Below are 25,418 nucleotides of genomic sequence, written 5' to 3' on the forward strand. Positions count from 1 at the left end.
CTAAAAATTCAACCAGAGAACTCCTAAACCTGATAAACCTGATAAACCTGATAAACAGCTTCGGTGAAGGGGCTGGATATAAAATTAACTGAAGCAAGTCAATGGCCTTTCTCTACACAAAGAATAAACAGGCTGAGAAAGAAATTGGGGATACAACACCCTTCTCAATAGTAAAAATAATATAAAATACCTTGGTGTGACTCTAACTAAGGAAGTGAAAGATCTGTATGAAAAGAACTCCAAGTCTCTGAAGAAAGAAATTAAAGAAGATCTCAGAAAATGGAAAGATCTCCCATGCTCATGGATTGGCAGGATCAATATAGTAAAAATGGCTATTTTGCCAAAAGCAATCTACAGATTCAATGCAATCCCCATCAAAATTCCAACTCAATTCTTCAACGAATTAGAAAGGGCAATTTGCAAATTCATCTGGATTAACAAAAAACCTAGGAGAGCAAAAACTCTTCTTGATGGTAAAAGAACCACTAGTGGAATCACCATGCCTGACCTAAAGTTGTACTACAGAGCAATTGTGATAAAAACTGCATGGTAGTGTTATAGCGACAGACAAGTAGACCAATGGAATAGAATTGAAGATCCAGAGATGAATCCACACACCTATGGTCACTTGATCTTTGACAAGGGAGCTAAAACCATCCAGTGGAAAAAAGACAGCATTTTCAACAAATGGTGCTGGCACATCTGGCGGTTATCATGTAGAAGAATGCGAATTGATCCATTCCTATCTCCTTGTACTAAGGTCAAATCTAAGTGGATCAAGGAACTCCATATAAAACCAGAGACAGTGAAACTTATAGAGGAGAAAGTAGGGAAAAGCCTTGAAGATATGGGCACAGGGGAAAAATTCCTGAATAGAACAGCAATGGCTTGTGCTGTAAAATCGAGAATTGACAAATGGGACCTCATAAAATTTCAAAGCTTCTGTAAGGCAAAAGACACCTTCAATAAGACAAAAGGGTCACCAACAGATTGGGAAAGGATCTTTACCAATCCTAAATCAGATAGGGGAATCTTATCCAATATATATAAAAACTCAAGAGGGTGGACTCCAGAAAATCAAATAACCCCATTAAAAATGGGGCTCAGAGCTAAACAAAGAATTCTCACCTGAGGAATACCAAATGGCTGAGAAGCACCTGAAAAAAATGTTCAACATCCTTAATCATCAGGGAAATGCAAATCAAAACAACCCTGAGATTCCATCTCACACCAGTCAGAATGGCTAAGATCAATCACTCAGGTGACAGCAGATGCTGGTGAGGATTTGGAGAAAGAGGAACACTCCTCCATTGTTGGTGGGATTGCAAGCTTGTACAACCACTCTGGAAGTCAGTCTGACCGTTCCTCAGAAAAATGGACATAGTACTACTAAAGGATCCTGCAATACCTCTCCTGGGCATATATTCAGAAGATGTTCCAACTGGTAAGAAGGGCACATGGTCCACTATGTTCATAGCAGCCTTATTTATAATAGCCAGAAGCTGGAAAGAACCCAGATGCCCCTCAACAGAGGAATGGATACAGAAAATGTGGTACATTTACACAATGGAGTACTACTCAGCTATTAAAAAGAATGAATTTATGAAATTCCTAGCCAAATGGATGGACCTGGAGGGCATCATCCTGAATGAGATAACCCAATCACAAAAGAACTCACATGATATGTACTCACTAATAAGTGGATATTAGCCCAGAAACTTAGAACACCCAAGATACAAGATACAATTTGCAAAACACATGGAACTCAAGAAGAACGAAGACCAAAGTGTGGACACTTTGCCCCTTCTTAGAATTGGGAACAAAACACCCACGGAAGGAGACAAAGTTAGGAGATGAGACGAAAGGATGGACCATCTAGAGACTGCCATACCAGGGGATCCATCAGCCTCCAAACGCTGACACCATTGCATACACCAGCAAGATTTTGCTGAAAGGACCCTGATATAGCTGTCTCTTGTGAGGCTATTCTGGGGCCTGGCAAACACAGAAGTGGATGCTCACAGTCAGCTACTGGATGGATCACAGGGCCCCCAATGGAGGAGCTAGAGAAAGTATCCAAGGAGCTAAAGGGGTCTGCAACCCTATCGGTGGAATATCAATATAACCAGTACCCCGGAGATCGTGTCTCTAGCTGCATATGTATCAGAAGATGGCCTAGTTGGCCATCATTGGGAAGAGAGGCCCCTTGGTTTTGCAAACTTTATATGCCTCAGTATGGGGGAATGCCAGGGCTAAGAAGTGGGAGTGAGTGCGTAGGGGAGTGGGGAGGAGTGTCTGGGGGACCTTTGGGACAGATTTTGAAATGTAAATGAAGAAAATACCTAATTTAAAATAAATAAATTTTTAAAAACCAGATACTTACATTAGAAGAAGATAATAATATCACAACAGATGCAAAATTAGAGCTAGGAGGTAGCAATGAAAATGGCTCAGCATGAGGAACTGTATTAAAGGGTCACAGCATTAGGAAGGTTGAGAAGCAATGAATAGAAAATAATATGTGTATATGATAGAGATTCAATGTTCACTCATAACCACTGAGCAACCTCTTCAGTTCCCTTTCAGATACTTTCAAACTAAAATATACACATTTCTTGTCTTCGTAATTTTCTGGCTTGGGGGTATATGATATAACTACTTGATTCCTGCAATTTTTCATATACTTTAATATGTACCTTTTTAAAAGTATTTTGAATTTTTGGGGGGAGAGTGAAGGATTTTTTATTTAATTTATAATATATCTGAAAATTTAAAGTTACACTAAAAAAGTTAAATAATAAAACAAAGCATATTTGCCCCCACCTAATGTGGGATATAGTGTTGAATTTTTTGTAGCATCATAAATTGTGGCTAATCCATTTCCTTCCACTATTACACCGTGTCTTCATCTATAGATATTCAGATATACATACAGCTCATAGAAATGCTGGAGAGTTTACAGGGTGAAAGAAGGGGAAAATGAAATAAATGGAATTTGAGGACTTTGAAAACATATTTGTTTTACAATGAATAGAGAATTTTCTATGAGCACAGTCTTCACGAACGATCTCATTTCTACCCTAATTGTATATCTAACATCTCATAAAAGAAGTTTCATTATAAAAATTAGATTATTATCAAAAACTATTAATTTTATACTTGGATCTGCTATTGGATGTGAGAATGAAGTGTACTAGCTGAGTTTTATTCTAGATTGCATGCATTCCTCCAATCTAGATTAATAAAGCATCATGAGTTTAAAAATGAAGATTATATAGGAGGATTCTATGAGCCTCATCAGGGACAGATCCACAAAATGAATTAAAGGACTTTGTTGACATTTTCATACATTTCCTGTGAGCAGTCCCCTTTAACCATCGTTGTTTCCCTCCCATACACTTAGCTAGGAGAAACTTTGACTGGAACTCAGTACAGGCATCTTTTTCCAGTTCTAGAGCCCAGAACCTTTGTTTGTCTTCCTGGAGTCCACTAAGCTTCTTGTCGCATGTCCCATCAGTCTTGGATTCCAGTGCCTTCTGAAAATTCTGTTCTTTCTAAGCTATAACTTGGCTTTGCCTGCTATTACTTGTATTAGTCATCAATAGTAAATGATTGCTTTACAGTCATTATCCACGAAAAGATCCTTTTATTTCAAAAGGAGTATCATGCCATGATGCAAATAAAATGGCCTTTAACAAGGACACTTTGAGCTGTAAGTCAGTGAGGCTTTCTTTGGGCTGCTTAGGAAAGATTTGGGGGCTACATACAAAAAGAAGAACTTGCCTTTATCTAGAGTCTATCCAGCTGTAAGAAAACATCAATTTTTCAGTCAGTGACTATTCATTGCAAAACTGAAAATCCTGATTGAGCTTTTCATTAATACACTCAGCCTATTAACTTTGCAGCATTGTTATTGTCATTTATACTCTGGGATTTGCTGTTTGATTTAGAGTTTTTCTTTTTGGGGGAGGGGGACTGGGTGGGGGTGGGTGCCTAAGTGAGTAGAAGAAAAGTTAGCTGTCAGAAGGCATGACTGAGCTTCAGAATGGTGTCTGTGACAGGAGGGAGAATATGCTTGAAGGTATTTCAGTCCATAGCTCTCTGAAAGATCTTCCCACAGGGCTGCCTTTAGCTTTTACTTTCATTTTGTACTAAGCAAAAACTCATTTGAGGGCTATTCAATGTGCTGGTTTGTGCTTTCTAATACCAGATAAAAGTTAAACAGATGAACCATTTGGGGGGTAAGAACTGGGAAATTCACGGCTGCTAAAATGCTTTAAAGTTCCAAAATGGTTTTGTTTTTTTAAACCCATTTTCCATGTTCTAGCAGCTGTGGGTTTTCCCAGGGCTCCCCCTGTGGCTCAAAAGGGAGCTGCTTAATGCTTAACAGATGAGCCAATTGAGTTTTTAAATGCAAAATTAAACTTAAAGTGCACAAGGAGCACAGGGGAATCCACAACCAAGAATAGACTGGAGGATGATGGCGAGCCGCAAGCACTGGACTGTGGGGGACACAGCCGTTGAGAGGATGCTAGGAGCACATTTATTTTTTAATCATCACTTGAACTGGTTGCAATTATATTCCACATTACCAGTAGTTTTTTTTTCCCCCAGCTATTGGCTTTTGATTGATTTATATGTGTCTTTTTTTTTTTTTTTTAAGAACAAAAAGGGGAAATAAATGGTTAGCTTTTGTAGACGTAAGAACAATAAGTTCTGACCTCCATTATGTTGGCCTTAGCAGCGATGAGCTAAGGGTAAAGTTCAGTTGACAAACTGGTTCTGTAAAAACAAGAGGACCAGAATTTGAAACTCTAACATGAATAAAACCCACAGACACATCTACAATCTAGCACTGGGAAAACAGAGACAGGAAGATTCTTGGGGTTTGCTGGTATCTTCTTGGTTCAATGAAAGAACCATTCCTAAAGATACAGTGGAGAAAGCACTTGAATATAAGACACTATCCTAACCATCCAAAGCCTACAGGTATACATACATGCACACATACATACACACTCACGCACACACAAACACAGACAGACACACAAAGAGACAGAGATGAAGATGGAGAGACAAACAGAGAGAGCAGACACAGAGATAGAGAGACAGAGATGGAGTTGGAGATGGAGAGAGAGAGAAAAGAAAGCAACAGAGAGAGAGACAGACAGAAACAGAGAGACAGAGACAGAGATGGAGAGAGGAATACACACACACACAGGCAGACAGACAGACACACAGAGGAGACAGAGAGACATAGACAGACACAGAGAGACATAGAGAGTCACAGAGAGACACAGATAGTTGTTGTGAGACAATTTGGTTGCTTCGGTAAATTTGTGTTTCCCTCGTGTCATTGGGCATCTTCCCTCTTGTGTCTGAGACACTCCTAACATATCGAGGTTCTTAGATCATTTTGTGTTAAAAGGAGGAATGAGGCCAGCTGTGAACTTGGTTCTGAGCACTGGTGTGGGACACTTCACAGCCAGCTGTGACTCTAGCTCCAGGGTATCAGAAACCTTCTAGCTTCTGTGGGCACCTGCACCCATAAGCCTATGTTCCCTCCCCCAGCCTCACAGTATTAAAAAGAAAATAAATCTTAAAAGAAAAAAAAATAAGATCCAGAGAAAAGTTTTGGCCAAAATTGTTCCAAAATTGTTAATAGCTTCCTATGGTTCAAAGCAAACCTCTGGATACATTTGAGGAGAAAACAGTCATTGTAAACAGCTGAGTGCTGTTATCCTCATGGGCTTCCAAAATCAAGTGTAAAATGTCACAGTATCGTTTACTTTACAGTGGATGATAACATGAACTGTTATTTTCTAAATCAAGAGACTCTTGTGGGGAGCCAATGTCCTTATTTCAACAGGTGTACAACTCAGCCAGCACAGCTTCCTAGGCTCATAAACACCACCAAGTTTATGGAAACTCTTAGACATGAAGCTCAGGTTTCTTAGTATTTTGGAATGATCTACACACCCCTTATCTGTTGCATTTCAGTTGTTTTGAGGAACACTTTGCATGGTAAGAAACAAAAATCCTGGAAAAAAAAAGTCCAAACAATACTTCCACTGAAAAACTTCCATTGTTCAGATGCTACATTTCTTAGATGTTTGATTTCGAAAAACTCTAAAAATCGTAAGTTTACACCTGAAGGAATCATTCCGGAAAGCACTGAAGTAGAAATTCTTGCTAAGATACTAAGAGAAGGAGGAGAAATTTTCACATTCACACATTTGCTATGGTATAAAGTCCAATGGGAAACAGTGAAATCTCAAAGGTGAGGTTCCAAACCTGCATGTGTGTGTGTGTATACACACCTGTATCTTTACACAACATTCTAAATATGTATATTCAATTAAACATATCACTCCTTAGACAGTTCCATATCTCTCAGGCTCTCTACGTCAATCATTTCAAGCTTGAGAATGATCATGATCCAGTCCCAATCTGAAAGAATCAAATAAGTTATTAATTCCTAAACAAATAAATAAGCTATTAGACAAATATTACTAAGTTGTGATCTCCATTCTTATTCTGACATCTGTCAACTCTTCATTTTTAATGCTTATTTCATTGAATAACTACTTTAAAAATGGGTAACAGATTAAAATTCCTGGCCTGCATTTGTAGATGTGTAGTGTAAATTGTATACCGCCCAGATAATTGAAGCTACTTGAGGCTCTGACTAAATTTTGAGTTGTCAGATTGTCTGAAGAAAAGGCAATGATGAGTCTGGGGTGCTGTGAAAGGTATTAGATATGGTTGATTGTTTTCATATCAACCTAGCTACCATGGTTAAAGACTATGTTCCAGCCAAACGAATATCTCTGCTTCAAGACACACCTTGCAAATTCAGTTCTCTCTGTGTGTTCAGAAAATGTGCTGAGCCTTGGCCATATTTCCCCATGGAGTTACATTGTTGAGGATCAGTCAGTCATTATGTCATGTTTTCAAGAAACTAGGCTCACTTGAAAAAGTAACCCTTGGGTCGTATATTCATTCACATGTGACCTCCTTGAAAGGATGAACATCTGAATATAGGTGTAAGTATCAAGACCTTAGTCTAAGTTTGGCATATTCTGTGCTTGAATCTAATTCTAATCTATGCTTACTCCCAAAGGAATTTATACCTGTTACATAACAGTGGACCTGTTCTCTTGGTGGGCTTTTCATGGACAAAAGGCAATCTGTTCTGTTTCTGGATAAAATGTGTGGCTATCTTCCCATAGCTTCACTTTTGGTTATTTCTCATAGGATTTGGTTAGACATTTTTATAACACATTGACCTATACAGGCAAACACATGTATGTATATACCTGTAAAATTTTATTCCTAAGCTGAATTTAATACATGAAACCTTTTAAACCCTTTGTTTAATCATTTGTCTCATATTGTAGAGAATCAAAATAATTATATTTTCTTCTGTGGTGAAATGTCAGCTTAATTCAGTACTTACTAGAAGATTCTAAATCACTAATCAAGTAGAGTGCTATCATTTTTTTTTAAATTGCTCAACATAGGTTTGGGGCTTTCATAGTGAAGGCTAACATACATTGGTGCAAAAAGACACAGTTCTCCATGTTCCAGTAATTCAAATCCAACACTGTTTTGATGAGATTTTTAATATACTCATGGGAGCAACAGAACAGTCACTCATGATGAGTTCAAATTGCTTGCATCTTATTTATCTAAAAAAATCTGTCCCAGAATGTATTATTACATCATAAGCAATAACATATTTTGTCAATTATAGAAAAAATGGAATTTTATTAATTTTATTATACTTACTGTTTCACTATAACCCTGTTAAAAAATGACTCCTGTGTTTGTAAACCATTTTCGAAACCTTGGTGAGAAGCAGATGTAGTTAGTCAGATATATCATTTTAAAAAATATTAACAAAACAGGGTTCCTATGTCAGTTTATTCCTCATGGCTTCGCACTTGTCTTTAGGGTGGATCTCCAAATGTCAACAGCAGGTGCTCATATTGGGAGTTTGCAAGCCATGTCTGGCACATACATTCTCTGTGGGGGAAAATATCACAAAAAGCATGTTGTATAAAATGCTTAACTTCAGAAACAGAAGCCATTCTCTACTAGATGTGTTTGTTTCAATCATCTTTACCACTGTACATTTTTTTTCCAAAAAAAAGTTAAAAACAGAATGGGAAGCAATTGCCAAACACAAGCTCTACTCCCCCGTGCAAAAATAAAATATGCAAATATTAAAATTAGGGGACTCTGCTTCTTTTCTCTCTTACACAATTGATTAAATTGTCACTGCTGGAGATTACATGGGGTTTTATTCCCTTTATGGCCATATTCAATTGGTCAGACAGAAAAATATATTGCCACAGACGAGACCCACCACCTGGGTACACTTTGTTTCCAGTTGTCAGTAGAGATCTTGTCCAAAATTTTTCAGCTATCTTCTTTTAAAAAATATTAGAAGTGATCATTTAGAACAGATGTGCTGCATAGCCCTTTCCAATGTCGAGTTTCAAGAAAGATAAAAAGGCTACCTTCTACTTCTGACTACTCCTTAATTCCCGTGCAATCTTTACCAGCATAGCCTTTTTTGTTTATCATAAACATATTTCATTTTGCACGAAACTTTCATTTTTAAAATATGGACTGGACTAGAATGATTGTAAAAAAATACTTATTTCACAAAACTGACAACCTATGTTTGATCCTCTAAACTCAAGCAAAAGTGCTAAAGTTTTCCTCTGATCCACATGTCCACATGCACACTATACACGTAAAAATAATACATTTAAGAATTAAGCAATAAAATAAATAGAAACACATGGACTACCTACCTATCATTATCTGTTAGTTAACTATTTACATCTATGTTAGCCACATCTTTTTAAACCTTTTTTCTTAGCTTGTAAATTATTTTATTTCCTGACTTACCAATTTGAATGCAGAAACATCCACCCACACAACCCCTCCCCACCCCCCACCCCCCCACACACACTGGGTGGGCATAACTAAGCTCCTTGGTCAGCTATCTTTCCCATATGGACATATTCGTTTCTTGTAAAAAGGGAAACAAAGCAAAGCAACAGAAATATTTACCTTTGCTTCTTCTTGGCTTGCCATGGTTCTGAAAAGGTTTTCTCTGTCTGTCTCATAAGAAGTTCGTGCTCCGTGGTAATATCGCCAGCCTGTGTCACTGCACTGCCAGTTGAGCAGGGAGCTGGCTCAGCTGCAGGTGCAGCAGCTTGGTGTTAAGGGTGCATGACAAGTTTACTCATGGGATATTTCTCCAATATAAGGGCATACAGACACAAACTCAGGGACATGTAACGGCTAAGAAAAGTGGTTGGGTGAAGATGGATTTAGAAAAGGAGAAAAGGAGTAAGGAAACTTAGTGAGAAGCAGTTGTTCCTTTGCAGTCTTTAGTGGGAACAAGTATGCTTGCCTTGCGAGTTGCGGTCACTGTACAGGCGTCGCTTTCTTATAGAAGGGGAAGAATTTTAGATGTTTTCCTGGGTGGCTGGGAACAGTTTGTCTGGCTGTCAGAAAAAGACACACGTGAAGACAGCTATTCTAACTGTGGATTTCGTTCTTCTCTTCTCTGACTGGGTGGATGAGTAAGCAAACATCGAGTTGCTCATTTCTATACCAAAGATAAAGAAATTTCAAAGGAAATGAAGTAGTTTCACCACGCCCAACCTCCAAATTCTTTGCATTTGAAAACAAAGACTCATGCATGTTTTCACACACACACACACACACACACACACACACACACAAACACACACACAAACACACACACACACATTCTTTACCATTTATTGCTTAAATAAGTATACTGTCTTAACTGGAGAATTTTAAAGTGCTTTCTAACTTGTGTGTCCTTTTCTCCATCCAGGAATCTCTTTTTGCTGTCAACATGGAGAATGCTATGGTGTGTGTTCAACTGACTTAAACAATCATCTTTTAAAATTGTTCATTTGTCTATTCGTGCTGTTGATTTTTTTATGTCTTTCCCCATTTGTTTGTTTTGTTTTATCTTGTATTATCTTTTGGTTTTGTTTTATCTTCTTCTCAAGACTTGTTCTCTATGCATAATTCAATTGCTTTTTGACAAAAGTTTCTTATTTGATTTAGTTTATTTGACTTTTCTGCTTCATTTCCATATAGTTTTATAATGTAGCTTTTTAAAAACAATTTTTTGATTCACTAGGACATTTTGTTCTTATATGAACCATTCAAAAGTAAGAATAGTATTGCATGCACATATTTGGCTGCTAAGTCTTCCTTTCTTTATTTTAACATTTTATCTTTCTGTTTGTTTACTCTCTTTCCCAACTCTGTCATTTTTAATTATCCTCTCAACTATTGCATAGCCTTTCCCATTACAAACAGCCCCCGGTGTCTCACTGTCTTAGGCATCTCATTATACTAAAGTGTAACCACCATTTATTCAACCTTTTGAATAAGCACTGAATTCAAAATGTCCTTTATATCCTACTGAGCTCTTACAGCATGCAGTGCTAAAAGGTAGATATTCTTATTCTAGTCTGAAACACAGGTGACGGAGTCCCAGTGACTTAGGTCTCTACTGAAAACCATAATGACTGGGATACCAAGAATTTGCTCACAGAGTTACTAAACTCCAAATCACCCAATCTTTCAATGAAACTACCTTAAGCCAAATGAACAAACAAACAAACAACTGGACAACTTGGAATTTGGTAAGGACTGTGAGTGTATTTCCGTGGTAAAGTGCTTGTTTAGCACACACAGGGTCCAGGGGTTGATTCTCAATAGAGGAAAGGAAAAAAAGAAGAAAAGAAAGAATCATTTTGTTCTGTATAGAAGAAAATATGTTCACTTGGTACTTATTAGGTGTCACAAATATAAACTCATTTCATTATTTGAATGCATTTAAACCAGAAATGATCAAATACAGATTACTCTTTACAGCTTTTTCATGGTTCATTTGATATAATTTAGCAGTGCTCATTTGTGATTTAAAATTAAACTCTGAATCACTTTACTAACTTCAACAAAATTTGACTAAAAGTAGACCCAGCCTTTCTTTGTATAGTACCAATCTGGGGCTGTGGCTGTAAACACATGCGAACTGTAAAGTAAAATCTTTACTTGTACCATATAGAAGCAATAGCCATCTTGGAGCCTCAGGGGCTTCCCTGTCGTCAAGTCCCAGAGCATTTATAAGGCTTCCCAGCAATGACATCAGTGACCAAATATGTTTTTACAGTTGTCAAATAGTGGATCAGCATCTAATCCCAGACTACTTGCAGCTGCTTTCCCCCATCCTTCCTGCTAGTATTATATTTGCCTCCTGGGAGAAAGAGAAAAGAATGTATGCGGTCCCTTCTGTTCCTCCTTCCCACTTCTTGCTATCGTGATGACATGCAGGTGTAATTATTTAAACAGACCTCTTTGTAAGTTCCATGTATTAATATTTTATCCACTACTGCTTTCTTGGTTTTATTTTTGAAATATCTTTTTAATTTCCAAATAACATCTACTTATTTATTTGTGTGTATGTGCATGTGTATGTGCATGTGTGTGTGCGTGCATGTGTGTGTGTGTGTGTGTGTGTGTGTGTATGTGTGTGTGTGTGTGTGTGCTTATGTATCTGGCAGAGGATATTTGTGCCTTTGCTATGGGCATATATGAGGACCAGAGAACAACTTATGAGAGACAGTTTTCTCATTATATCACATGGGTCCCAGGTGAGCCATCCTGCTAGCCCTTATTAACACACACACACACACACACTTTTAAGAATCATACAGTTATATACTCACTAGAAGTCTTAAAAATTACCACAGCTATTGCTATGAAAAAGGTATTTCTAGACTTTGAACAGGAGCTTAGCAGAGTTCCTTTTGACAGACAGTGCTGAAAAGCTTCACTAGTTACATTGTAAATAATGCTTTTTTTCCCACTCTCCTAAAAGAAGTGCAAACAGCAGAAGAGCAAAGTTAGCCACTAGCATCTAAGAAGCAGCTAGAGAGACCCATCACAGGATAGAATAACAATGTAGCCATTAAGAGAAGAAATTTGAAAATAAAGAAAACTTGACCTCAAATTTTAGTTCTATCCTTTACCAGTTGTGTATCTTGAACAAATGTCCCTTCCTTCTAAATCTGCTTGTCTCTCAGATGGAGATAGTGGTGCCACTTCAATGGTCCATCCTGAATACTTAATCAAGTAATAATATAAAGCATTCTGTACTGTTGTAGGGAGTTCAGGAGAGAAGGCTATTGTCAACTGTATGATCACTATCACTACTATCAGCTATGCGTTTGGTAGTAACCAGTTTTTGTTTCCTTCTTTTTTTCTTTTTCTTTTTTTTTTTTTTTAACACAGTGTACTGAGCTAGGGAAACCTGTGTGAACTTTGTGAAGAACATTTGAAGTCCTAGCATTTTATTGTGATGATAGTGCGGCCATCTCCACATTATTGACAACTCCTGTAACAACTGCAAGAATCAAGGCCAAAGCTGTCCTCAGTGAAGTGTGCATGAGCCAGCTCTTCAACACACAGCAGTTGGACTCTATTTAAAAGTATTTATTACATTAAACATAGAACAGCTTTTTCAGTGCCTAATCCATGTTTTCCAGTATTTCATTACTCTCATAAAGATGACCAAGGTCAAGAGTTGTACTAGGTACATAAACCTTATTAATAAATTACCCCTGAAAATTAGTTAAACTGAAGTCATTTATCTTGCCTGCTTAGTAAAAGCCATATCCACTAAAGATATACTTTATGCTTGCGTTCATGTACATAGTCATGACTTTATCCATTCTATAAGCATTTATTACTTGCCAATACAATGAGAAATCCTGCCCCCCCAAATAAACTGCATAAAGAGGCAGGGGCCATCTCTTACACACACACACACACACACACACACACACATTTAAAACTTTATGTGTACGCACTATACATCTGTATATATATCTTGCAGTACCATTGTACATGGTGGCTGAGAAATATTTGCTAAGGTGTGAATCACAGGACATTATTACTTATAGATGTGAAATCAACCCATGGATTTATCTTTACAGGCCAAAAAGTAAGACCTATAAAAAGGATCAAGAGACCAATCTGAGCTTGGTGGGAGCTCTGGACTCTGATGTCTATAAAAATGAAGTTGTGTCCCAACAATATCACAAGGCCTGGAAAATAGGAAAGCCAATATTGCAATATATAAAATAACAACCAAATGCAGAAAATATGCAATAAAATGTTTAGCTTGCTTTTGGTGTTCTGTTCTTTTGCAAACGTTTCCAGATTAGAAGCTTCTGTTGTTCAAACATCATGACATCAGATACTTCTGCTTGAGGATGCTCCCTCATCCAGATTAGGGTCAGAATTGGTTCCAGTGATTCCTCCCCCACTGACTCTACAATTCTGAACGAATAGAAACGAAGGAATGAGACTAGGCGTGGTTACAGAATAAAAACTTCTGAATGGAAGTTCACAATTCCATTCCTCTTGGAGGATAAGACTTTTGAAGATTTGCATGTCCAAAGCATTACATAAAGTTATTTGCAAATAACAATTTAGAGACTCTTCTTTGAGACCCACAATTGGAAAATTAAAATTTAACCTCTGAACAGAAATTAAACAGTCAAAAGAGAAAGTGATGAACAGTTCTCTAGATCTCTTCATCTGAAGAAGGCACAGGTATTTGGGAGGCCATGCCTATTGCTGTATAGAATTAAAAAGGGGTAATTATGTTCATTTCATAGGAAGTTACCACTTCTGGATAGGCTATAATTAAATGTTCATTACAAATGATGCTTTCATTCTTCTTGTGGCTGTTTAGCTAAGTGGTACAAATATTCTTCAGAAATCAACTTCACTGTTTAATCTTATAAAGTCATAACTGTGAAGGGTGACCCTGTTTTGTTTTGTTTTGTTTTGTTTTGTTTTAACCAGGATCTAGACTTTAGGATGAATGGTTGTAAATGTGTAATTTTTTTTCAAATTAATAACATCCTTACTCTTAACAAGTATAACTGTAACATTGACCAGGAAATAAGAGTCTGCAGACAGAAATAAACAAGCCTAGGATGTAGTTTAATCTAAGTAAACACTGAAGTTGTAAACCTTCAAACTCAAATATCAAGAGCCCTGCAAATTAATGCTGCACACAATAGACTCTTAAAGCTAACTTAATCCACCCCCCTGAAATCTACATGAGGGCCATGCATAACAATGCAGGAGCTAGGTCTCCATTAAGACTTTCCTCTGCAGGCTGTCGGCTGTTTGAAGAAATAACAATTTCCTAGGCATGAAAGCTTTTCAGAAGGTTCCCACTGATGTGTAATAAAAGTGACTTTCCTTTTTTTTCCCTCTCTCTCCTCTGCTTCTTCCTTTTCCCCCTCAGATGTAACATTGTAGGGAGAAAAGGGGTAGACTAAGGCCATAGGCCCCCTACTAGCTTACCTTCCACGGATTATCAGTGCAGGTGTTAATATAATTGAAGGTGTGGTAGCAGATAGAGCCCCCTGATAGCTTTTCATATACAGAGATTGCCTAGGTAGAGAATGCAGAGTACCTGAAGAATAGGCAAGTGTGTGCCTCATTAACATATCACCATTCAGAGGCAGCTGCATATCTGGAAGAAGAAGAAGGAAAAAAAAAGAACCTTTAAAGAGCCTATTCATCTAAGTTAATGGGCCCATTGCACAGTACATTGTGTGAGAAATTAAGTCTCTGGCTGTGAACTTCCTGTGCTGTGCAAGCTGCCATTGAATCTTTTTTATTGCTTTGGTGTTATTATCTCCTCCTGGAAATAAAAACAATCATGTTCTCACATTTGAGAAACCAAAACATTCCAAGATAACAAACTGGAGACGCTGGTTGAAAGTTTCTTTTGTTTCCCTTATTAAGTGAAAAAATATGTTTTGAAATTAACACGATCTCCCAATTTATATCAAGGTACATAAGATTGACTGGGGCTTCCCTCTGAATAATGAAAATTTTGCTTCTCTCTTATAATATACAAAATTGAAATTGCTTTCTTAGTTATGGTTTCTTTTTAAGAATTAATTTTTGAAGGTAAATATGTTAATGTATTCAAATTAGACATGATTTTTTAAAATAATATACAGCTGGCAAAAGAACTGCTTTTCTTCTGAAAGATAAATATAATGAGCTCTTACAAAAATAATTGTATTTGTGTTCTTAAGCTATTTTCCACTTCAGCACAGTTTCTGTAGCATTTAAAATATGTCAACTAGAAAGGTAATTCAAGATTAAATTTCCCCTCTTTTATTAGTTGCAAGTTCAAGATATTAGCTCTTGCTTTTTTCTTGGTGGGTATTATAAGACCACCATGTATACTTGCATGCACTGGGTACACAATGAATCTTCTTCATATCAGTAGGATACATTTCAATTATTTTGTACACATTATATAATTGTCATTATCAGGATCACAAACATCTTCATCATAAGGAAGGGGTTAGCAGATCAATGCTAACTGGTTAAAACTCAATTAACAAGATTCAGAACAGATGTCTTTTCTTTGCCTTTTCTCTTCTCTTCTCTTCTCTTCTCTTCTCTTCTCTTCCCCTCCCCTCCCCTCCCCTCCCCTCCCCTCCCCTCCCCTCCCCTCCCCTCCCCTCCCCTCCCCTCCCCTCCCCTCCCCTCCCCTCCCCTCCCCTCCCCTCCTTTTCTTTTTTTTTCCTGATCTGGTTTTCTTCCAGACTTGATGCATTTGCAAGTTAACCTAGTGATTTTTTTCTATTTAACAAGTTAATGAGTATAGGAGACCAGGAAAAGGGTAACACAATTCAAACACGCTGTTTTATTACCTAATGGACAATCTAGCATTAAAAGAGCCAAAATGTGTGTAAAGACAAGAATGTTTATTTTTTAAGCAATCATAATAACAATGACCAGTACTGTAGCACAAGGCTGTGCATGTTCAGGACGGGAACAGTAGGTTGTCCAAGCAATTCTCAGAGTGGTAAAGACTTTAAACCATACAAAAGCTTTATTTAAGTTTTTGAATAACTATATAAGAGTACATAAAAGTAGGAAATAATAGGCAAACAATGCTTCTGTGAGTGATGGGACTGAAAGAATGCTGTGCACATACAGTGAAACAGCTTTCACCATTTGCTAAAAGTCCTCATTAAAGTTTCCTCAAGTACACATAGGCACATTTTATAAATTACTCATACTAATACCCTTCACGTATATTTACTTATTGATTTACATGTGATTAATATGGACCATTGAAAGAGATGGTAATATGTTCTCAGACATCACTTGTCTATAAGTGCCAGGCGTTCACTGACTTGGGATGAGAATGCCAACTTTTTAATACTTTAAAACAAGACTTGAAAATAAGACACAGTTAAATTGTAGCTGGATTCAAGCTTGGTTTTCCAAGTTGGTTAACCTTAGCTTTCCAGTGTTGTCCAGTTGCTTTATAAAGACTACTAAATAATTATAGAGCTTTCTAGATTAACTATTTGGCTTTTCAAGGTTTGATTTACACACCTCATTGTTACAGGATAGTCTTCACAAAAGAATGTTTTGAAACTGTTGTCAAATATATCCTCTGGGGATGGGATGAAATACAGAAAGTTCAACTTTCCAGTTTTCTACCGGTAGTGGGTACTTTAAAAATAATTGTAACCAGTAATTATGAAAGTTTTCTAAAACAAAGCAACACACCATCCCTTCAAATAGCGTTCTTAAACTAAGTCAGGCTAATGGACCACTCACTGTCTCATGAGCACATAACTACTGTGCGCTCTAGGTAATGGGATGACATTGTTGCCTGCACAAAAGTGACATCAGAACTTTCTTCACCGGCATCAAAAATGCGGGCACACTACCTCTGACTGTGTGGCCCCACATCTATTAACCTTATTGATTTGGAACCTGCTGGGCCTCCCTGGAAAACTGCTTCTTGCTGAAAGGCTGAAGTGGATCAATCCTGAACCGTGAACAAGAATCCAATAAAACAACAGAGTAAGGACCTTTAATGGTTAAGTATTCCCTAAAGTAAATCAAATTAAGGACTGGCCATAATGAAGCTTATTTTAAGATTTTGAGATGTCAATTGATTCCAGGTCTGCTGAACTCATCCATTGTCTAGTGGGGCATCAGGCCCTGGCCAGAGACATCTTTTATCTGCTGTGAAGTAATTAGCTGAATATAATGAGGAAGGCTAGGTTTCTGGAACCAAGATGTTTGTCATATGTAAATAACTGCTTTTAAATTCAAATCTTAAAATGTCACGATTATTTTCATTCAAAATTGAACCTTCTTCGTATGTTTGTGGTAGTCAACACTGTAGTGGGACCAAAAATGTCACAAACACACACACACACACACACACACACACACACACACACACACTAGCTACTGAAGCCAAAGAATTTCAAGTTACTTAGCTGCCTTCTGTAACTTGCTAATCATTTTCTGAAGTTTTTAGGAAGCTTATAAGGTTTTTCAAATTGAAAGTTAAAAGTAATGACTAGAGAATTCCAGAGATCCTTATCGTTCTGCAAGGACAGAAGTGCGCTACATATCCAAACGGAGCTCTGGGGATTCAGCCCCACTTCTCCAGATCTCACATTCTTCTGCCTTGTTTAAAGCCAACCTCTGCAGCAGAACCTCAGACCCCCAGACAGACAACTCTTCTTACCAACTGCAAAAGTAGAAACTCTCCCAAAACTTATTTTTAAAAGTCTTGTAATTTGTCAATTTCTAAAGAATATGTGAATTTATGATATTTACAATGTATTACCTTTATATAATATATGATAGTTATATGCATGTTTATAGTATATATGTGTGTGTGTTTCTATAATACCAAATATTTCTACTTTTTCCTACTTATTTATTTTTTGGTGCTCATTTTTCTGCATCTAACAGGTCTAATGTCTCATCAATGCAGAACAAGAGCTCTATCACCAAACTGCATATTCAGACTCCAAATTACTTTTGAAATGACAGTTTCTAAATTATCTCTCTTTCAATTAATGTCTATACTAAAAAGTTGTAAATAAACAATATGTAGTTAAAAATGCAACCTACAATCTCTGATTGAAAACAGTGCTAGATGGCTAATAGTCTTGGTTTTTAAAAGATGTTTTTATACAGTAGTTTTGAGAACGAATTGTGGAGTTTTTATTTCTTACTGAGAAATAAGTAATATAGCATATTTTTCAGTGAAAAATAGCCTGGTCAATTGATCTGAAATTCCTTTATGAAACTACAATAATGAAAATTCATGTCTCCTTATAATTTGTATTTATATTTGGTCAGTAATTCACAGTAGCCTATGTAAAATATCTAAAGTAAGAAATACCACATATTATCCCTAAGACTTTTTTTTCTTCGTCTTTATTGACAGCTCTCTAAGGAATACACTGGAATGAGTTCTGTCTGCCCCACTAATTGATAATTATTTAATTAGCAATTTATAATGACAATGGGATTTTACCCCATCCCCCACTTTCCACCCCCCACCTCACTTCCCGCCCAGGAGTCCATCTCTCTTCTAAGACAGAAGTAGACAACCTTGCCTATTTTTACACCAGCCTAGAGTTAACATGGGTTAAAGTGTGCCCTTGCTGAGGTAAACTAAAGGCTATGTATGCAACTACCTCTTTTAAACTGCAGCACTTCCTTCCTATTATTGGGGTGACTGGCATGCTAACAATGTATGTGGGTGGAAAGCCTTGTTGTGTCACTGTGGACAGTTCTAACAGCGGCTTCATTAGTTCTTTGTACAACAAAAGATGGGGTTTCCCCCTGTTCTTTCTTTCTTTCTTTCCATTAGTTGGCATGGGGGTTGAGTATTCCTTGGACCCCCTGCTTGACTTTTTTTTTTTTTTTTTTAAATTTCAGAACTTCTTTAGAATGGTGCAGCTATTTGAACAGTAGGAATTGTAACTGATAGACTATTTGCAGTAGGACTCATGAAAGTTCTCTTTGTTCTACCATCTTTAGCCAGGTTTATGCGCCCTTCCATCCCTCCAACCATAGAGGAAAAGGAAATCCACTTTTAATTATACATTGATGGAGAGCACTGGGAGGAGGGGCTCGTTCACTTTAGAATGCCCATTTTAGACTTTATTACAAACAAAGAAGAGTTGCTTGTAGCAGAGCGGCTCTGCTCAAGCCTGAGCAAAAGCTCAAGTTAAAACTGATCCTTCCCGCGAACATTTCAGTTCCATTTGTTAGCTGGCAGCTACCAAAAGAATTCTGAGAAATACAATTGTATAAATTGACTGGGCATATGTATATACTCTTTAGAAGAGGGCTTTATGGAGGTAAAACATAGCAAGATTAAATTGATGAACTTCTAACGCTGTTTAAAAATAGGTATTCACAAGGCTGAAGGTTTTGAAATTTTGTTTTTCTTTTATCTTACACGTAAAGAACAGATGTGAAAAAAAATTTAAAAGAAAGAAAGTGGAGTGGTGTGATATGGTCAGAAATATTGTAGAAATGGAGGATTTCAAGTGAATTAGTTGTTTTTTTTTGTTTGTTTGTTTGGGGTTTTTTGTTTTTGCTTTTGTTTTTTGTTGCTTTTTTTTTTTCCAAATTATTCTTTCTAGGAATAAAAAGAAATACTAAAAGTTAAGGCTAAAAATGGCAAAATTGTAAGAGTTAATATCCTAATCAGTTTCTTTTACACCTTTAGGATGTGTGTTCATTTTCTTAGGAAAATTAATGAGTTTGTGTTTCATGGTTTGATTGTATATAAAAAAAGAGTCGTTAAAGCTTTGTGTCCCTGAAGGAAAGGCTTCTCAAGGGTCACTGCCGCTGGTGGAGTACGATACCACCATTCAGATAGTGCTGTGTGCTTTTCCACCATCCTTAGACACTCAGTGCATCTGTGTGAAGCTTTAGTGAAAAATTAGATTTATCCAACGGAGTTTTACTGTGTATATAAACTACACCTAAGGACAGGCCCATGCCCATCAGCAGATGACCAATAGAACTCAATGGACTTTAGTAGATGTGTGTGTGTGTGTGTGTGTGTGTGTGTGTGTGTGTGTGTGTGTGTGTGATGGTTTGGTTTTCAAGACAGTGTTTCTCTGTGTTTGAGTGTTGACCAGTTCTTTTGGTCAGGGAAACAAGATGAAAGAGAATATCAGGACTTACTACCTAGTGTCCATTAAGCAAATAAAGGTAATACTGCTACTTTTTAGTTAAGAAAGTCTTATAACCTGAATTCAATTCCTATGGTGGAGAGAACCAATTCCCAAAGGCTGACTTTTGGCTTCCATGTGTGTTCTGTGCCACATATGTGCCACATTCAAACACATGTGTGTGCGCGCACACACACACACACACACACACACACACACACACACGTCCCCCTCACATGCTAATAACAACAATAAAAGTAATAAAATAAATAAAATGCAGTAAAAAGAGGTCGGTTTTAGTGATGAGAAGTGAGTGATATGTAAGAAGTCCTTAGCAAGGGCAGGCTTTTCAGATGGTTCTTGGTGTTCCAGCTTAGTTTCTGTTGTTGTGACAAATACTCTGACCAAAAGTATCTTAAGAGAACAAAGAAAACAAAACCCACTTATTTGGCTTACAATTCCCGGTTACAAACTATTACTGCAGAGAGGGTAGACAGGAACTAAGAGCATTCACAGCCAGGAGCAAAGAGTTAATAAATTCATGGATCCTTGCTTGCTGATATGTTTGGCTAGTTTTCTTTACTCTTATAGATCAGGGCTCAGCCTGGGGAATGGTGCTATCACACAGTGAACTAATTCTTTCTATGCCAATTAGCAATAATAATAATAATAATAATAAATAATAACAACTCACATATCCTCTACTATACAGAGAAACCCTGTCTTAAACAGTCAAACAGACAGGAAACCTTTTTTCCCCAAACGATGCTAGGGTATATACATTTGATAGTTAAAAGTAATCAATATAGATTATAGAACACAACACCACTGGAATGATCTCATGATCTACTTACATGTGAAAAATGTTGGAAAATTTATTAAAGGCCATTTTGGACAGGCAGAAGAAAATTTGGTCTATGGTTTTCTCAGTTGCCAAAGCATCATATTTCAGAATCACGTGTTTCGAACCCTTCAGTTTTGTCTTAGTAATGTCAAGCACATAAGAGGATAACCTTTAAAATGTAAATAAATAAAATACCCAAAAAAATAAAAATAAAAGAGGACTTGGTACTGTAGCTGGTCTTCAGGGCCAGCTGTCAGAAAGACAGGCAGAACCTGGAACAGAAAATAAGGTGATTAGAGTGTGAGACCCCGCAAGAATCTTTGTTCTTTGCTGTATTGGATTTCTATGGTTTTCTCCAAATGATACCTTCATCACCATTCTACCTTCCAAATGTATAAGAACTTATTTCTTGAGTGATTATAATATGCATGGTTAGGGTTTCTAGAAAATGTAACTCTTGTTCTATTTACTTTTTTTTTTATTTTTATTTTTTTGGGTATTTTATTTATTTACATTTTAAAGGTTATCCCCTTTCCCTGTTTTCTCTCCAGAAACCCCCTTTCCCCTCCCCTCCCCCTGCTTCTATGAGGGTGTTTTCCCACCCACTCCTGCCTCCCTGCCCAGGCATTCCCCTACACTGGGGCATCAAGCCTTTACAGGACCAAGGGCTTCTCCTCCCACTGATGCCTGACAAGGCCATCTTCTGCTGCATATGTGACTGGAGCCATGGGCTGCTCCATGTGTACTATTTAGCTGGTGGTTTAGTCCCTGGGTGCTCTGGGGGGCGAGGGGAGGTGGGGGAGGTGTCTGGTTGGTTGATATTGTTGTTCTTCCTATGGGGTTGCAAACCCCTTCAGCTCCTTCAGTTCTTCATCTAACTCCTCCATTGGGGACCCCATGCTCAGTCCAATGGTTGGCTTTGAACAACCACCTCTGTATTTGACAGACTCTGGAAGAGCCCCTCAGGAGACAGCTATATCAGACTTCTGTCAGCAAGCACTTGTTGGCATCCACAATACTGTCTGGGTTTGGTATCTGTAAATGGGATGGATCCCCAGGTGAGGCAGTCTCAGGGTGGCCTTCTATTTTAAATGGGGATGATACTGCCTAGTGAGGACACACAACCCAGCACATGGGGAGGGTTGACCAAAGAACAAAAATATTCAGTTAGACAGGAGAAATAAATTTAGAGATCTATCACTATATTGTATGGTGGCTATGGCTAGTAGTACAGTAGAAAATATTTTTAAATATCCAAGACAGCATATATATGAAGTGTTTTCACACACACACACACACACACACACACAGTAATAGAGGGGCTGGTGAGATGGCTCAGAAGGTAGGAGCACTGACTGCTCTCTTAAAGATCTTGAGTTCAAATCCCAACAACCACATGGTGAGTCACAACCATCCATAATGATATTTTTCAGCCTCTTCTGGTGTGTCTAAGGACAGCTGCAATGTACTTACATATAATAAATATATTTCTAAAAAACCCAAGGTAATAGAGATGTTAGTTAGCTTAACATAATCCCTCTATAATGAATGCATATATCAAAGCATCTCATTGCACTGTATTTGTAAATTAATAATTCAAATTAAAATAACAAGAAGCCAAAGGGTAGAAAGTACCATTCCTACTTACATGGAAAAAAGGAGGGTTTGCTGTGATCAAGAATATAGAGTATTTGTCAATAACACCTTTATAATTTCTAACTTGAATGTTCCCTATCCAGACATTTTTTTCTTAATTCATTTACCTAAATGTCACCTGTTTATATTCTTTATATTTCTTGAGTTATCCATGGCATCTTCCCTGATTACCTCATTCAGAATAAATGAAACATATTTGTGCTGGCTAGTTTTATTTAACTTGACATAGGCCAATAATTTAAAAGGTGGGGACCTATATTGAGAAAATACCTCTATAAGACCCACCTGTAGAGCATTTTTTAAATTAGTGATTGATAGTGGAGGGTTCAGCCCATTGTGGATGGTGCTATACCTGGGCTAGTGGTCCTGGGAAGTGTAAGAAAATAGGCTGAGAAAGCCATGATGAGCAAGCCAGTAAGCAGCATTCTTCCACTGCCTCTGCATCAGCTTCTGCCTCCAAGTTCTTGCCCTATTTAGGTTCCTGCCCTTATTTCTTTCAGTGATGGATTATGGTATGGATGGATAATCCAAATAAGCCCTTTTCTACCAAAGCTGCTTTGGTCATAATATCACAGCAACAGTAACACCCACTAAAGCAATATCTCATACTATATCACTTTTATGTCATTCATGATGTCTGGTGGTCACTTCCCAACTCTGTTAACCTTGAGAATGAAAATGATCTATCCAAATAAAGTTTCTTGTTTCTAAAAAAGACTATGTTAGATCTATAATGCTTTCTATTCAATTTTGCCTGAATGAAATTTTGTGGTATATTCTAATTTTTAAACCTTAGATACTTTCATTTGTAGGCTGAATCTATCTTTCCGTCATAGATCTTTACTTAGTCCTCTTTGTTCTTGTGCCAGCTGGACTTAGAAAATGAGACAGCAGTAGGCACGTATAATAATATTATAGAGTGTTGAGTTTCCATTTTCTTACTACTAGATTCTATGTGGAAAGCCCAGTCTCATAAACTGAATGATTAGAGACGATAGAAAGTGAACACATCTTGCTGCCACTTGACCCAACAACTGAAAATAGTGAATATTTCCAAATAAACAAAGATTAATAGGCTGTGGAGAAGGCTCAGTGGTTGCAACAATTGTCATATAAGCATAAAGAGACTGCAGAGATAGTATTTCTGGGGTAAGATGGCTACCTAGATTATTTGAAATTGGTGAGCTTTGTTTTCAGCAGAGCCAGCTTCAGTAAGTAAAATAAAGAAGCATTAAAAGAGAGAAAGGCACATTAACTTCTGGCCTTCACATGCATATTCATGCACACACACACACACACACACACACACACACACATGCCTGATTCATATAAACACACATAGCACATTCATGATAGCCTTTCTGATTAGAGTGAGATAGAATATCCAAGTAGTTTTAATTTGTATTTTTCTGATGGTTTATTATGTTAAACATTTGTTCTAATATTTAATGGATTTGTGTTTCAAGGTATGTTTAGCTTTACTTATTTTATTTTATGTATATGAGTGTTTTGCCTATATACATATATGTGTTCCATATGTGTGCCCTGTGCCCCCAAATGTCAGATAAAATTATTTGTGTTTGTTAGTCCATTTATTGATTACACAACTTATTTGATTAGTATTAGTCTTAGTGTTCTATTGCTTGAAGAGACACTGTGACCAAAGCAACTCTTATAAACAACAATAAAAAAAATTAACTGGGGCAAAGGCTTAGTCTATTATATTCATCTGGTGTAGTGTTGGAAACCCTTTTTCAGTTCTATACACTGTGTTTTACCCAGGCGATTGTTTCTTTTGCTGTGTTTTCTAGTCCCATTTGCCAGTTCCTTGAGTAATTTCCTACATTAATAAAACCCTTTTTATAAAGGTTTTGCTTGTACCTGCATAATGAAGAGGTTCTTTATGTTTTATTCTAGTTGTTTCAAACTTTTAGATTTACGTTGAAGTATTTAATCAAATTTGAATAGATTTTGTGACTCAATTTTGAAATTATTTTTATTTATTCTTTATTTTTGACAATTTCATAGAGAGAGATATAATGCTTTCTATTTATTTTATTACCTGACCCTCTCTGACCTCCTTTTCATACCTATCTATTCTTATTACTTTCCCAAGTAGTTCCTTTTTCAGATTTACAAGTTCTTGTTTTGTGACACAATGAATTTAACTTGGGTCATCTATGAGACCTGAGTTTGGAGTAGCATATTGGTGAGTTTATTGGTGGGTGCACAACTTAAACAGTAAATCTCTATCTCCCAAGATCTAATGGTACCAATAGCTGAGCTGGGAGAGACAGGGCCATAAGTACCTTTCTTATCCATGACTGACTGCTGACTGTGGCAGTCTTGTGGAGGCCCAGTTACAGCCCCCACCCTCTCTTGGCTCCTCTACTGCTTCATGGTCTCTCAAGACACTCCAACTTAAATTCGAAAATTTTAAAACTCAAATATAGGACCCACATATGAGAAGGAACACAGGTATGCTATCTTTCTGAGTTTAAGTTATTTCACTCAGCATACTTTCCAATTTGACATATCCCACTCAGATTCAATTGTTATTTACTGAGAAACAAAATTTTCATTGTATATATGCTTACCACATTTCTACTATCTACTCATCAGTTGATAGGTTATCAGGCTGATTTTATTTTATTCTGTAAGCATTTCTATAGCAGGCAATAGAGTACTTTGATGATACCTCCAGGAGTATTATACAGAGGTCATGCTATAGTTCTCAGAAAGGGCCACATTCTGAATCTCAGACTGGCTTGGAAATTCTGTAT

At 37.2% G+C, this 25,418-nt stretch overlaps 1 long non-coding RNA gene across 1 annotated transcript; it reads right to left on the bottom strand.

The window, feature by feature from the left end:
• Positions 1–3,629: 3,629 nt before the first annotated feature.
• Gm28703 (predicted gene 28703) lies at positions 3,630–9,191 on the bottom strand. Its single transcript, NR_166895.1, has 3 exons — positions 9,088–9,191; positions 7,792–8,028; positions 3,630–6,450 (listed from the first exon to the last, which is right to left on the bottom strand). It is a non-coding gene; the product is annotated as a predicted gene 28703 (long non-coding RNA).
• Positions 9,192–25,418: the final 16,227 nt, after the last annotated feature.

Source organism: Mus musculus, chromosome 9, assembly GCF_000001635.26.
Source record: "Mus musculus strain C57BL/6J chromosome 9, GRCm38.p6 C57BL/6J".
NCBI lineage: Eukaryota > Metazoa > Chordata > Mammalia > Rodentia > Muridae > Mus > Mus musculus.